Source organism: Amblyomma mixtum, chromosome 2 (genome assembly GCF_055824585.1).
Source record: "Amblyomma mixtum isolate Tamu chromosome 2, ASM5582458v1, whole genome shotgun sequence".
Classification (NCBI taxonomy): Eukaryota; Metazoa; Arthropoda; class Arachnida; order Ixodida; family Ixodidae; genus Amblyomma; species Amblyomma mixtum.
Window position 1 is genome coordinate 44,012,079 of NC_143013.1, and position 12,981 is coordinate 44,025,059.

General features: G+C 50.6%; 1 protein-coding gene across 3 annotated transcripts in view; it reads right to left on the bottom strand.

The window, feature by feature from the left end:
* Positions 1 to 12,981, bottom strand: part of LOC149359165 (uncharacterized) — an 80,319-nt gene that overhangs the window by 28,543 nt on the left and 38,795 nt on the right. Inside the window, exon 1 of one of the 3 annotated variants that reach the window (XM_089568988.1) lies at positions 7,870 to 7,989. The exons of the other annotated variants lie outside the window; for them this stretch is intronic. The gene's annotated coding sequence lies outside the window, so the exon portion shown is untranslated. Of the gene's footprint in view, positions 1 to 7,869; positions 7,990 to 12,981 lie in introns of those variants that run through there. 3 annotated transcript variants of the gene reach the window in all.

The window sequence follows — 12,981 nt, forward strand, 5'->3', positions numbered from 1 at the left end:
CTCAACGTTGAAACAACATTATGCGTCACTTGGGTGTCATTTGATTATCACCCCCCCTCGGATCTTCACCTTTGCACATGGGGTTAATCTCATTTTCGCCATGCTAGTTTGTGGACATTGTTGAACAAGAGTAAACCACACAGATTGGAAATGGGACGTCATGTGGTGCCTAGTCCGGGGGCCAACAGTTACGGCGAGTAATACGTTTCAGAAAATGCATAATACGGCCAGCCACCTTCACGAATGTGTTACGGATGGACCCTCCATTTCAGATGCAACAGAGCAAGCGTTCGTTCTGTTATGGAGAGTTTGTACGTAACATTCACGGAATTTTTTTGCAGTGTACGCTCGTTCCTGCAGCGTGAAGCTATTTAGTTCCTCGCATTTTTCACCACGCGCGTGGCGTCTACAGCCTCCGGCATGAGTCGTGTAGTGGGCGGAAGAAAATGAAGACGCAGAGAGAAAAAAAAATCGTCGCGCGTGACTGCGAAAGGAATTCGCTGTAAAGAGGGATTGCGACAAGTGGGATACGTTCTATTTATTTTTCTTTCTTTCTCAGAAACAGTGCGCAAAAAGAGGAAGAGGAACCGGAGAGATAGAGAGAAAGAGAGAGAGAGATACGTGGCTGCGAGTCGTACGTTAATTCGCGTCACATGCGTGCAGTGCAAAACGTGCAAAACAACGCACGAGGGACAGCCGCCTCTCCAGACACGCTTCTTTCACTACTGTCCGCAGCGCTACACTGCATGTACAACGACGGCGTTAAAAATTGTCTTCCGCACCAGTAGTGTTCCCCCCTCCCCCCCTCCATTATTCTTTGCTGTTCTTTAAAACTTTGTTTTGCCTGGCTCTACCTGTTCCGCGTTCTCTTGGAGAGCACGCAGACGTTTAGTCAAGCCCGACCTTCCACCCCACAATGCATGCATTGTCGCGAAACATGGCTTTCGCGACCCGATTCCGTGTTTTCAAGAAATCGTCGACCGCGTCATACAGACCTCCTAGCCCCCACCTCATCGCTCAGTTTCAACAATGCTGCCGCAGAGTGTTATGCACACTGCCTGACATTTGCCTAACGACCTGTGGCGAGAAGAGCCCAGTCGGAGTAGGGCAGTGGTGCGTTTGCCGGAACGTCGGCCGATTCGAACCGCACTGCTGCTTTCCGCGTCCAAATGAGTGTGAAACCACATACACTGCAATGGCACCAGACAACGACAAAGCGATGCATACTGTCCCTTGCCGCGAAGCTATATCGAACTGGCTGAGGCAGGAAAGGTAAGAAAAAAATCCATCTCCTGTTCTCCACCACCTGTCCTTCGCTCCCCTCCACTTTTTTACTGCCACATGATGCCATGTGCGATGTCCTCCTGAAATTGAGCAATCGGGCGTTTTCCTGTTTTAAAGTCATCCATAAACTGTGCTGTCTAATCGAAACCATGACTTCAGTTTCAGGACCAGACCACAGTAATCTGTCTTTTCTCCGTGCTAGAGTCTATAAGTGGATAACCCGCCAAACAGCAGAATTTAAGGTCCTTTAAACGAACTTCAGTAGTGGCAGGTGTCCGTACAGCAGGAGAGAGCACCCTTTTTAAACTTCTAATAACGGCGCCGTTTGTAGCTTTTATTATTTGTCAGCTATAGCTCGAGTATCCATGACAGCAGCGATGTGACCTAGGTACACCTATTGACGCGTGATCAAAGTGTACGCTATTTGACTATAAACGACGAATTTTTGTAGGATTTCAACTTGTCATTAGTATGTACAGCACAGCCTAATTTGGTTCATCGGTCTCAGATACAAAGCAATGCTTCTTCCAGGCCAACTTGCGTGACTTAAGTGTCAAATTCTAGTTTACAAAAGCCATATGGACGTTTCGAAAACAAGAACATTGTGCTTTTGGAAGTGCACCTTATTTTTGACCGGATGTATTCGCACTAGGGACACTCTCTCGGAGCACTTTTTTTCTCTCCAAATCCCTGACCTCTTTTTTCTAAACGGGGCAACGGCTGGCAACGCAGCTCGGCTGTGCGGCTCTAGCCACCTGCACGTCGACGTCATGCAGCTTCACGCCTGTCCGGACGCGCAGCCAGCAGGCAGTTCCTGTAGGCCTTCCTCTACGTAAAAGCAACCACCATGCGGTGTGCTCCAGTGAGTCGAGAATAGGCGCAGCATTGTTCCTCGACATTTCATCTACACGCCAGAGTCCCATCTGCCGAGTCGGCCGGCCTGTGCATACAAGCAGCACCGATAACGGGATCATCGCAGGCGGCCGCATGAGCAGATGCAAATGCCAAGGAGTCCACACAAAGGCACAGAGGCGACAACGCGCGAACGAGGACTAAGGCCCACTATATGGCTCTGCCTACACGCGTACGATATGAACAAGCCGCTATACGCTTCAAACGGCGTGCAAGTAGCGCTCATACTGATTGACGCCTGCATGCTTCCCAACAGGGCTGGCAGCTGCCCACAAAAGAGAGAGAGGAAAGCTTATCACATCATGGTTGCTCTGTTATCAGTGGGATGTGACAGAGCACTAGTCACACTGCCCACAAGCCAATTTTCTTCTTGTACTCCCGGCAGAAGCGTGGGCAGAGTCCGGCAAAAATAGAACGCGGCAGGGCTGCTATAATTCTCCCACAATATGCGCCCATGACGTTCGAATAGCGATGCGGCAATCATCCGGACCATAAGCGTCTGACGCCACGCTTACACGGTCACTGCCTCATTTATTCTTTGTCTTCAGTAAAGGAACATATGACGTGACGCTTTGTGACACACAAGCGTTGTTTAGTCCTTTGGTAACGATAATCTCGAGACGATAAAACTTAACAACAGCAGCGTGACAGTTGCATGGTTAATCGGGGAGGAGCAGGCACTGACGCGCACTTACGGCGAGCTACTGAGAAAGCGCACTCCACCGAGGTCCTGTCGAGCATTCTGAATACCGGCGTCATGCTCCGTGAAAACGGCCTCAGCTCCGCTTGAGGTCTACGTGAATAAAACGCCCACAAAAAAGTAAAGAAATGCGTGCTACGAAGGCCTCCATATACGAGCGTGGAAGAGGCCTCTGTATGCTTCTCGAGCACGCCGCGACCTTTCTAAACCTGTTAGCACGTTGTCGACGGCGCTGGCCTGTGTGCCGATCTTATCGCGCCTGCAGGGCTTTTACACGGGTCACCGGCCGTGTGATCGACATGAATGGGCTATTCTGAGTACATGTGATGGACGTTGACGCCGCCGCGCTGAGAAACGCTTTGTTTGCAGTGAAGGTATAACGTATACATGCAGAGCTGTGGTAAAAAGGAGAAAGCCTGACGCGCTTTTGCGAGCTCGCATCAATTAAACGCGTTTCCTTCTCCATGAAGTAAGCCTTCTTGTTCTGCGCACATGTATGGCGAGAGGTGTGAACACTCAAGGATGCGTACAAGGAGTTCCTTTCATCTTAACTTTCTCCTCTCTACCATTGTACTAGCAAGGTTCCTGTTGTCGGTCGTGCGACGGGAGAGATATTCTTGTGTTCACCTTTATCTTTGTACGTCTAATTCTAAGGAAGCGTATTCGCAAGCAAAAAGAAACGCTGTGAAGAAATATCAGTCAAGTTCGCGCTCTACAAAAGCTCTCACTCCCCCTCGCACCTTTCAGTAAGGGTGACAAGGTGACCTCTACACAACAGGACGGTAAGGAAAAGGGCGCATACGTTGATCATCCTCTAGAAACGTATCGATGCGAGGAGTTGTGAAAGCAGCGACAAATTATCCGAGAGCTTACCGAGCTGCACTGAAGAGTTCGTCAGGTAGGTAGGTAGGTAGGAAAGACTTTAATTGCTCTAGAAAGGCGCTAGTAGCAGACGAGAAAGAAGAGGTCCATCTTCCTTCTTCTCACAGGGTCGGTGCCCCTATTCCAGGGCTCCGCTGAGCTTCGCTGCTCGTTGGGCGTGCTGGATTAGACCTTGTTGGCAACCCAGATCGCCGCTGGAGAGCCGGCTCTCCCACTGTTCTGCACTCGGGTCTTTGCGAAAGTTGTCGTTTTTACTGCATTCCCACGTGATGTGGTACAACGATGGTTTGCTACCACACCACGGGCAAGTGTCCCGATATTGCGTCGGGTAAATCTTGCTAAGGATATGCAGGTTTGGGAATGTTCCTGTCTGCAATCTTCGCCAATACACTGCCTCTAGTTGATTTAGATCAGGATGAGGCGGCGGATAGCGGATCCGTACCCCCTTATAGTAGTTCAGAATGTGACTGTCAAGTGGTTACGACACTCGCGACGCAAATATATGGAACACTTCAATTCAATTCAAATGAAGTTGACAAGCTTTACCAGGTCTTCATCACTGCGACTGCACAAATTTTACAATGTGGAGTTGCTGTTTTACAATGCCGTGTTCGGCTGCACTACGAAGCGATTTTATTGGATACAGTGTCCAAATAGAATATGCAAGGTTGTCAGCTTGAGCTGCGAAGTGTTATGCGAAGTATAATGTGACCACCTTCAAGGCATCGCTCTTGCTCTGATTTGTTTTCTGCTCAAGGAACCTTTCTCCGACACGCATTACACTGAGGCTCCCGGCTAGGCACTGACAATTAGGGGTGAAATTAAGGAAGCTCATGGTTTTGACGTCTGTTGCTTCTCTTTTCATATATTTTACGATACAGATGGCGCATCTTCCGGCTCATCCACTTCCGGCGCATCACTTTTGTTCAAAATTTCACAAATAAAAAAATGACGTGGCAAAGGGGGACATGAGAAGCGAAGGCAAATTGAATGGAGATAAATATAGCGGCAAACACTGCAATAAATCTCCACAGGGACCAATCCACCATTATGCTTTCACCAGAAAAGGGCAGCTGAGAGCAAGAGTTCATTTATAGACGTTTTCCTAAAAAATTATTTTTAGGGAAATGGTGATGGAGGCGGAATATACGATCATTCAAAAGGTCAACCTAAGCAAGACTTCTCCGGCTGGCTACTATTCACTGGCTGAATGCGTGAAAGAAAAAAGTAAAAAAAAAACAGAATTAGAATAGGTATGAAATGGTAATAACTTGGCGGAACAATAAGAACACTATTTTTCGCAAGTCAATAATTCTTCAGTTTCTACACTCTCGGCCTATGCAGTGTTTCTACGGCATAGTTCTTAATTTATCTTTTTTTTTTTTTTTTTTTTTGCAGCGTGCCATGAACACTAGTCCCCTGTCGCGGTTCGTTTATCCGTACGTTCCTTCGCACGTCCATCTTAATGAGGTAAAATTTATCTCCGAGAGAAGGAACGTCTAATTGCATACATGTAGCTCCATACATACATGCAATACATGTAGCTCCATGTATACCTGGCCAGTTCTTTTGCAGTATCACCTCAGTGTCAAAGAAACAGCCGCCAAGTGGCTCGTGGAGAAACGAAGCAGCGAAACGGGTGAAAGTACGCACATGCGCGTAAAGTGCGTGCCGGTTACGGCTGTTTATTCGACAGTCGGGTGGTATTGCGGTGTACTTATGACCGCATGAAAGACCACCGCTGTAATGCCGAACTGAAGTGGCATCGTGGGCAGTGAATCTTGTCCTCGTACAGCTTTCCACGTGTGGATGCGCTCGACGCCTCTGCACTAACGAGACTCAGGTATTTCTTGCATATAGCGCATGCGCATTGGCAAATGGAACGTACGTATCCAAGGAAGTACGTGCACGCCGTACCGGAGCATTATTCAGACCCATCTGCCGGACCCCTCTATTTATCTAGCGTGTTTCCTTCCGGCCACCTCACCTTCTTCCGGCACGCTTTGATCTCTCCCGTGGGGCGTTTGCTGTACACCGATAAACACACACATGAACACCCAAACACGCGCACCTGTGGTGATTGCTGGTCCGTTCGGTTTTCTTCTGGCACCAACCAGCGCGCGGGGAAGCCAATTGAGAAGAAGACGTCCTTTTCCTGGCCGGCCGAATGCGCGTCGCTTATGGGAAGCGGAGGCAGCGGCGCGGCTTTTTTTCGTGTCCATCGCGCGGGGTCGCCGCCAAATTGCGGCGCGTACGCGGAGGAAGCGGCCGCTCCGAGGAGGACGCGCGGCATCGTTGAGGGGGGTGGCTTCCCTGAGGGGCGAAGGCTAAATTAGGGTCAGCGGCGGCCAGCTGTAGGCTAGGCCATTGTTGCTGCCTGCCGCGAATGTGAGGCGCGCGCGGAACGCGCGCTTATATACACGCTGACCGCGGATAATATACGGCGCCCCGTTTGCCTGCGAGGGGAAGAGGGCGCGCTGTTTGTGGCTGCGCACTACGTCGTGGTGGAGTCGTGTCCCGAGGTGCCTCCTCTTCCGCGATTCGCGTTGTCAGCTGACGCGCGGAACCTCAGCGAGAGGGCGTTGCGGACGTTTCAGGAACACAGAAAGGAAGAGGAGAACGCGCTATGCGGTTGTTTTTGAGCAGCGCATCAACTCGAGCGCGGACGCCTTGTCGACGAAGTTTCGTTATTAGTGAAGCTCGAAAGCATTCCCAAGAAGCTTGCAGGCATAGAGCATTTTCTTTTCATTCTCAAGATGATTAACGCACGTCGCCTCATAATTCCGAAACTTTGCGCGTCTGGAACTGGAGTCCCGGTCTGCGCTTGCGCTCTCATTTCTTTTAGGAAACCAGGCCGGTGTCCGTTTGCGTGCATGCCTTGTTAGTGTTTGCAGAACGGAGCTGCCGATGTGCACAGCGTACGGCCGGCATTATTTTCGCGTTTTGTTAATATATTTTGCCCTGGACACAAAAGCTACCGGAGATCCGACCTGAGCTGTGGTCCAGTTCCCTGGCAGTCTAGCGCTTCACTGTTCCACGAAAAATGAGAAAATGACTCATAATTAGTTGCGAATTGTTCAATTTTCGTTGTTCCATACGAGAATTCGTACTCACTGGCCCCATACCTCATAATGTCTCCCTGGCATTAAGTCTAATGCGTTCAGCTTTCTTAAAAGACGAGGCTGCACATAGGTGAACGCTGCTCAGCTTTTCTATAGTTGTCAACCGGGAGAATTACACAAAATTACACAAAAATACACAAGACACACTTCTGACCACAAGAAAAAGCAGATACTAAAAATTTTCGCTTCAGCTCTCTTTGTGAGCGATGCCACATTGAGTGCTTTAAACTTCAACTCAAACCAACTAGCCTACTCCTCGCGTCGTACTACTGCAACTGTATCCGCCACTGGTGCTGTCTACAAGAATCAGACGCAGATATCATTCCTTACTGCTCACGCACTGATGCCTTCAAGTAAAGCTTTCTGTTCCCCGAACAACTGAATATCGGAACCAATCTTGCCGGTGAAACCCAGCCTCGAATTCCATCAAACCAGAGACTGCTGTCGCCCCTGCCCTCCGTAACTGCTACATCCGATGTTCATTATATCAATGCTCTTAGGCTGTCAAACTTGTTTACCTCGCTGCTGTTATCACACTGTTACTGCAGTCTTTTTCTCTCCCACTCCTGGGATAGCTCTTTTCGAGTCCCCGTAGGTAAAATGAAGTATATTTCACTTCAAGATATATTAGTTGCGGCCGGCATGGTGCTAGATTATTCTCCGCCTACGTCCTTCCCCTGCCAAGCCCGTAGTGTGCCGTTCGTGGCCACCGCAGCACTCCCAAAAGCCGTCGACTCGAAGCCGCACGGGTGACCGAGGCACTTCCAAATCCCGTATCCACGAGAGCGGGACAGGGCGCGAACCGTCGCATGTCCGGTCGAGCGAAAGGGAGAAGGCGTCGCGTGCGATATCCAAACCGGCGCTGTTGCGTGGACGAAGGGAGGGGGGCGTGTGTGAGTTTTCGCGTATCCTGGAGCTTCCTTGCACACCACGTGTCCTCGGAGCGGGCCCGGACAGACCGGGACTCACCTGGAGCCGCTGGCGACGGTGGACTACGAAGGAGGCGCACGTTGGGGGGGAGTCCGCTGCGCGTCAGAGCCAAAGAGCTCCGCGTTCGTCGCCACCACAGAGGAGAAGATGAAGATGCGCCCGAGGATGGCTAAAAGAGAACTGAGGTGTCAAGCGGGGGCCATGGGCGGTTTTATACGAGGTGGGTGCCGGCACGGCCTTCTCCCTCGCCGGGTCATCACCGGTGCCATCACTCGTTCGAGAGGGAAGCGGCGTGGCATTGTTTTATTCACTCACGCTGGCGCCACGCACTGGAGAGCGAAAGGAGGGGGGAGGTCTGCTCGCTACCTGCGTTCCGAGGAGGTGGGAGAAGAGGCCGGCGAATGGTGAGCGAGTATGGTTGGCCAAAGCGTTGCGGCAGCCGGCCGGCGGTAGCTGCGGCACTTTCTCCGGCATTGTCTCTGGCCGGCGACCGGGCTTTCCTCAGGGAAACAGGCCACGCGGCGAGCCCGTCCGAAGCTGACGCAGCGTCCTTTCCGCCGGCGCTCACAGCCGCCGCTCCCGCGACCGCTTGTCACTCGTCGTCGTTTCTCGACGGTTGCCGCCACGCCGGCTGGCAGAAAAATAAAAAGTGAGAAACGCGAGTACACGTGCTCGGTGCGAAACGATTCGCCGCGGCAGTATGGATGCGCAGGACGCGCCTCTTTGAGGAGCTGGCCGGGGCGGACGTTTGCCGCGTGAGATGACCCGACAGATTGCGATGGGACAGGCGTGGAAGCGGCGCCGCTGCTATGTTGTGGCCCACTCGAAGTACCACGCGCGGAGTTAACAACAACCTGCGGCATGTCGCGGGAGCGACTGTGCGTCAGATGTGGTTCGGTAATTTCGACTGGCTGGCGGTATACTGTTTTGCGTGGAGAGTGGTGGCTGCCTGCTTAGACGTCGGCTTCCGCCTTATTTACAATCTGCAGGCGGATCATGGGTTTCCACCGCGTGCGTTCGGCAGTTGTAACCACGCACTGCTAGGGAAGGTGGCGTGGGTAAGTGAATGCCTCCGTTTTATTGGACGTATATACCAGCTAATGCGCTCACCGTGTTTATTTACTCTGTCACGTACAATCTCGAGGCGCCTCTACTGCTGTTTCCTGCAGTTTTTTTACTGCGTTAGCTGCTAAAAGACTTTGTTCCGGTTTTACGGCGTAGGTCACTCGAAAAAAAACACATTCCCCGCCCTCCCCTGGAAATCTCCAATTTCATTCCTCCAACATATGACTCTAAAAAATCTATGCAAAATCAACGAAATAGTAACCGAGCTGTACCTAAGTAAAATCAACGAAATAGTAACCCAGCTGTTATGAGCACCACGGCATAAATAAGAGGCAGTGGGTCGGAGCCACTGCAGATGATTGTGGTAGCCCAGTTTGCCGAAAAGGACATCGAACACATGAGCACTCTCCACCTCCCGCATGCAAAATATTTTTTTTAAAATGCCTTCCTTCCCCCAAGTCAGCCAGTGTTGAACATTCGCATTGCGGACTCGTAGCCGTGCTGTGAGCTTGTTCGTTTTTTTTTTTTCGCAGCTTCATCGTGCGTCAGTATCACTTGCTGGCTAGAGAAACATGTCGAAACACTGAAGTATATCAACACACATTTAAGATCGGGTCGTCTTTGCCCACAGTGGAGCGCGAAATCTGAGAAATGAAAAAAAAAAACAACCAGGAGTGCAAAAGCAAAAAATAGAAGTTAGCTCTTAACAGAATCAGATTAAAGCGCTTATTCCACAGCATATTAGTGCACCGTTGCTTGTGTTTGCTACTGAGCCACGAGGTCGTGGAATGGATTCTCGGCCGCGCAGACAGGATTTCGACGTAGACGGAAAGCGGGAACGCAATGTGAGCGCACGTTAGAAAACCCCGGATGTGGTTGATATAAATCCCGAACCCTCCACTATGACGCCTTTCATAGACCACGCGAAGCTTTGGGACGCTATGCTCCCCATGCCACGCGCACCGGAAACATGCCTTTGTTGCGTGCTGCCCAATCGACACACCAGTGCAGCTGTGAGTTTTCACTTCACTTCACTTCACTTCACTTCACTTCACTCTATTCACCTTAAAGACCCCCTTCAGGTGGTATTACATAAGAGGTGGGTTATATTATTCAACAATAATAAATACATGCCATTGCAGTACGACACCAGTGGTTTCAGCAGATGAGAATGTAGATGGGCACGTGATGGCGGCAACATCGGCGGGGAGGGCATTCCAGTCAACAATGTTGCGGGGAAAAAAGGAACCTGAAAAAGTTGCAGTACGCGATAGAGGCCGGGCGATCTGAAACGGGTGTGCAGTGCGGTGAGATATGCGGGTCGGATGAGAAAGGTAAGGTGTTTGCTTCAGAGTGCTATGGAAAAACTTGTGGAGCAAACACATGCAGGCGACGCGACAGCGAGCTTCGAGGCTTTCGAGACCGGAATTATTCTTTAGAAATGAAACGCTGATCGTATATGAAAATGCAGAATGAACGAAGCGAATGGCGTGGTTTTGAACTGATTCGAGTGCATTTGTTAGGTATATTTGACGTGGATTCCAGATGGGACTGGCGTACTCGAGTTTAGGTCTAATATTTCTATTAGACCTAACCTTGCGTAACCTTAGACCTTGCCCGGTTTCAGCCATAATTTTTTGCTTTTAATGTATGTTCTGAATAGCACTCGTACTCAGTGTTTTCAAAATTACGCGGAAGAAGAACATGAACGTAAGAGGGAAAACAAATATGTAATAAACACATTTCAAAAGAGGCCCAACATGACTTAATTCGTAGTTTGTGTAGAAGGACGCATAACGGGCTCTAACCAAATTTGCGACACATCCTTTTGGAGTCAGGTTCAGTTTTCACGCCATTGTCCAAAGTCGCGCATGAAGGCGCACTGCGGTACTTTTTTCTTGACCGCCTGGAGCCGTGCTCGCTGAGGAACGTAACTGGAGTCGATGTTACTCTCATATTACAGAGAGCGACTCGAAGCTGTTCAACACATTTCATTCCGTAACTAATCGCGAGCAATCACGTCACCCGGCGTGAAGCTCGATGTGGGCTAATTCCAGATTCCGTTGGGTGAAAAGAAATGTGCTATCTTGACTTTTTTACGAGTGCCTTTCATCCTGCCAAGGGTCTGAATCAGCTGCGAATCTCGATCGAATATGGGATGTCCCGCTTGAACAATTAACTCATCTGTCCCTTGCCAACTGCCTCAAGCAACGTAGAATAAACAGGGCTGTGTCTTGTCCCTACATCTTCGACTCCTTATCGTAATTGTTCGGTGCGTGCAATGTGCAGAGCGCTAACCTGCCGTATCTCCGAGCAAAATAGGTCAAAATTTAGTTCGTCTTTTTTTTTTTCTCTCCAACCACGACTTAATTCACGCTAAGGAAGGTCCCGAAAAGGTATGCAGTGGTTAAGACGTTCTGCTGTGGAACGAGAGAGAAGTCGATTTCTGTTCTGACTGAAAACGAAATTTTAAAAAGGCTCGTGCGGTGTCAACCCACTTTAAAGAAGCCCCACGGTCGAAATTAATCCCGAACCCTCTATTGCGCTGTTTCTCATAACCCACGCTCAGCTTCAGAACGATAAACCCTGCATATCGTACCAACACCAAATCTAAGTCAAAAACAATGTTTCTCTATGAATAGCATAAGCCCATTGAGAATGTTTCGAGTTAAATACCTAGGTGTCATCTTCTGATTTAACATGGAGGAACCATCTCGATGCATTCGTAAGAAAAAATCATTTAGCATACTTGGTTTGATCAGATGTTAACTGCACCAAGCTAACCCTACCACTAAACTTTTTAGCATCCTTGATAAACAGAATATGGTTGGTTTGTGTCGTGTCCGGTCGCTGTGTTGAATGCAGCGAAAGACGCACACGGTACTTTAAGACTTCGTTTATTTAAAGCCGATGAGGGTGCGACCAGCGTCGACCGAGGCAGGAGCCGAACTGGCCGCCCGAAGAAAGGAGGGAGCTGAGAAGCGTCCACGGGAGGGAGTGGCTTCCCAGAACAGGAGGAGGGTGCGGGGGCGCACCGTGGGGGGGCATCTGGTGACAGCGTGCGACGAGGGGCAAGTGTCGTTAGGAGGAGGATTGAGTGGTCGTTAGGAGGAGGATGCGAACTGTCGTTAGGAGGGGAATGCGAGTGGTCGTTAGGAGGGGGCGCACACACACAAAAGCAATAAGGGGACACAACACTTCCTTCCCCCTTAGAAAGTTGCCTGGTATCGTGCAGGGGGTCGGCGCTCACGCGTGGAGGCGCGCTGGCTTTGTGCGCTCGGGGGAGAAACACTTGTAGGCTGGCTGTTGTTCGCTGTGTCTCCTGGGTCTGTCCTGGGCGAAGTCTCTTCTTCCGGGAAGGGGTGCCAGGCTATGTGGGAAGATGGTGCACGTGCTCTCTCCGCTGGCGGACAGCTCTCAGACGGCGTCGTAAATCTACGCAGCTGGTTGAGATGTCGGCGTGCTACTGTGCCATGTATGTTGACGAGCCAAGAGCGCAGGCCTACGCGTCTGACAATTGTAGCTTCCTCCCAGCGTGGCTTTTTCAGAAACTGTCGGGCGAGGACGCGCTGCCCCTCATTAAGCGTGCCGCAGCGCGGAATTGCTTTTTCTTCCCGGAACGTCTCTGCCTTTGGCTCGGGGAGGATGGCTGTGAGCTGGGTTCGCATTTCACGCTCGAACATCATTTTCGAGGGGGTCTCGCCTGTTGTGCTCTGAACCGTCGTGTGCTGCTTGAAGAGAAAGCGCGCAAGGCGGCGCTGCAGCGAGCCTGTCTGATCTCTTTCAAGGGCGCGTTTTAGCTCGGCTACGTAGCGCTCGGCTTGTCCGTTTGTCGCTGGGTGGTAGGGGGCCGATGTAACTGATGAGATCCCGTTGTCGCGATAAAACTTGAGGATCTCCGCAGACACAAACGGTGTTCCGTTGTCCGACACTACCTTGCGCGGCAGGCCGAACGTTGCAAATAGTGATCGGAGGTTGTCAATGACTGCTGCCGAAGTCGTCTGTCCCATTTGCCTTATCTCAAGCCACTTTGTGTAGGCATCTACGACCACAAGGAAAGTGCAGCCCTCAATTGGTCCTGCAAAA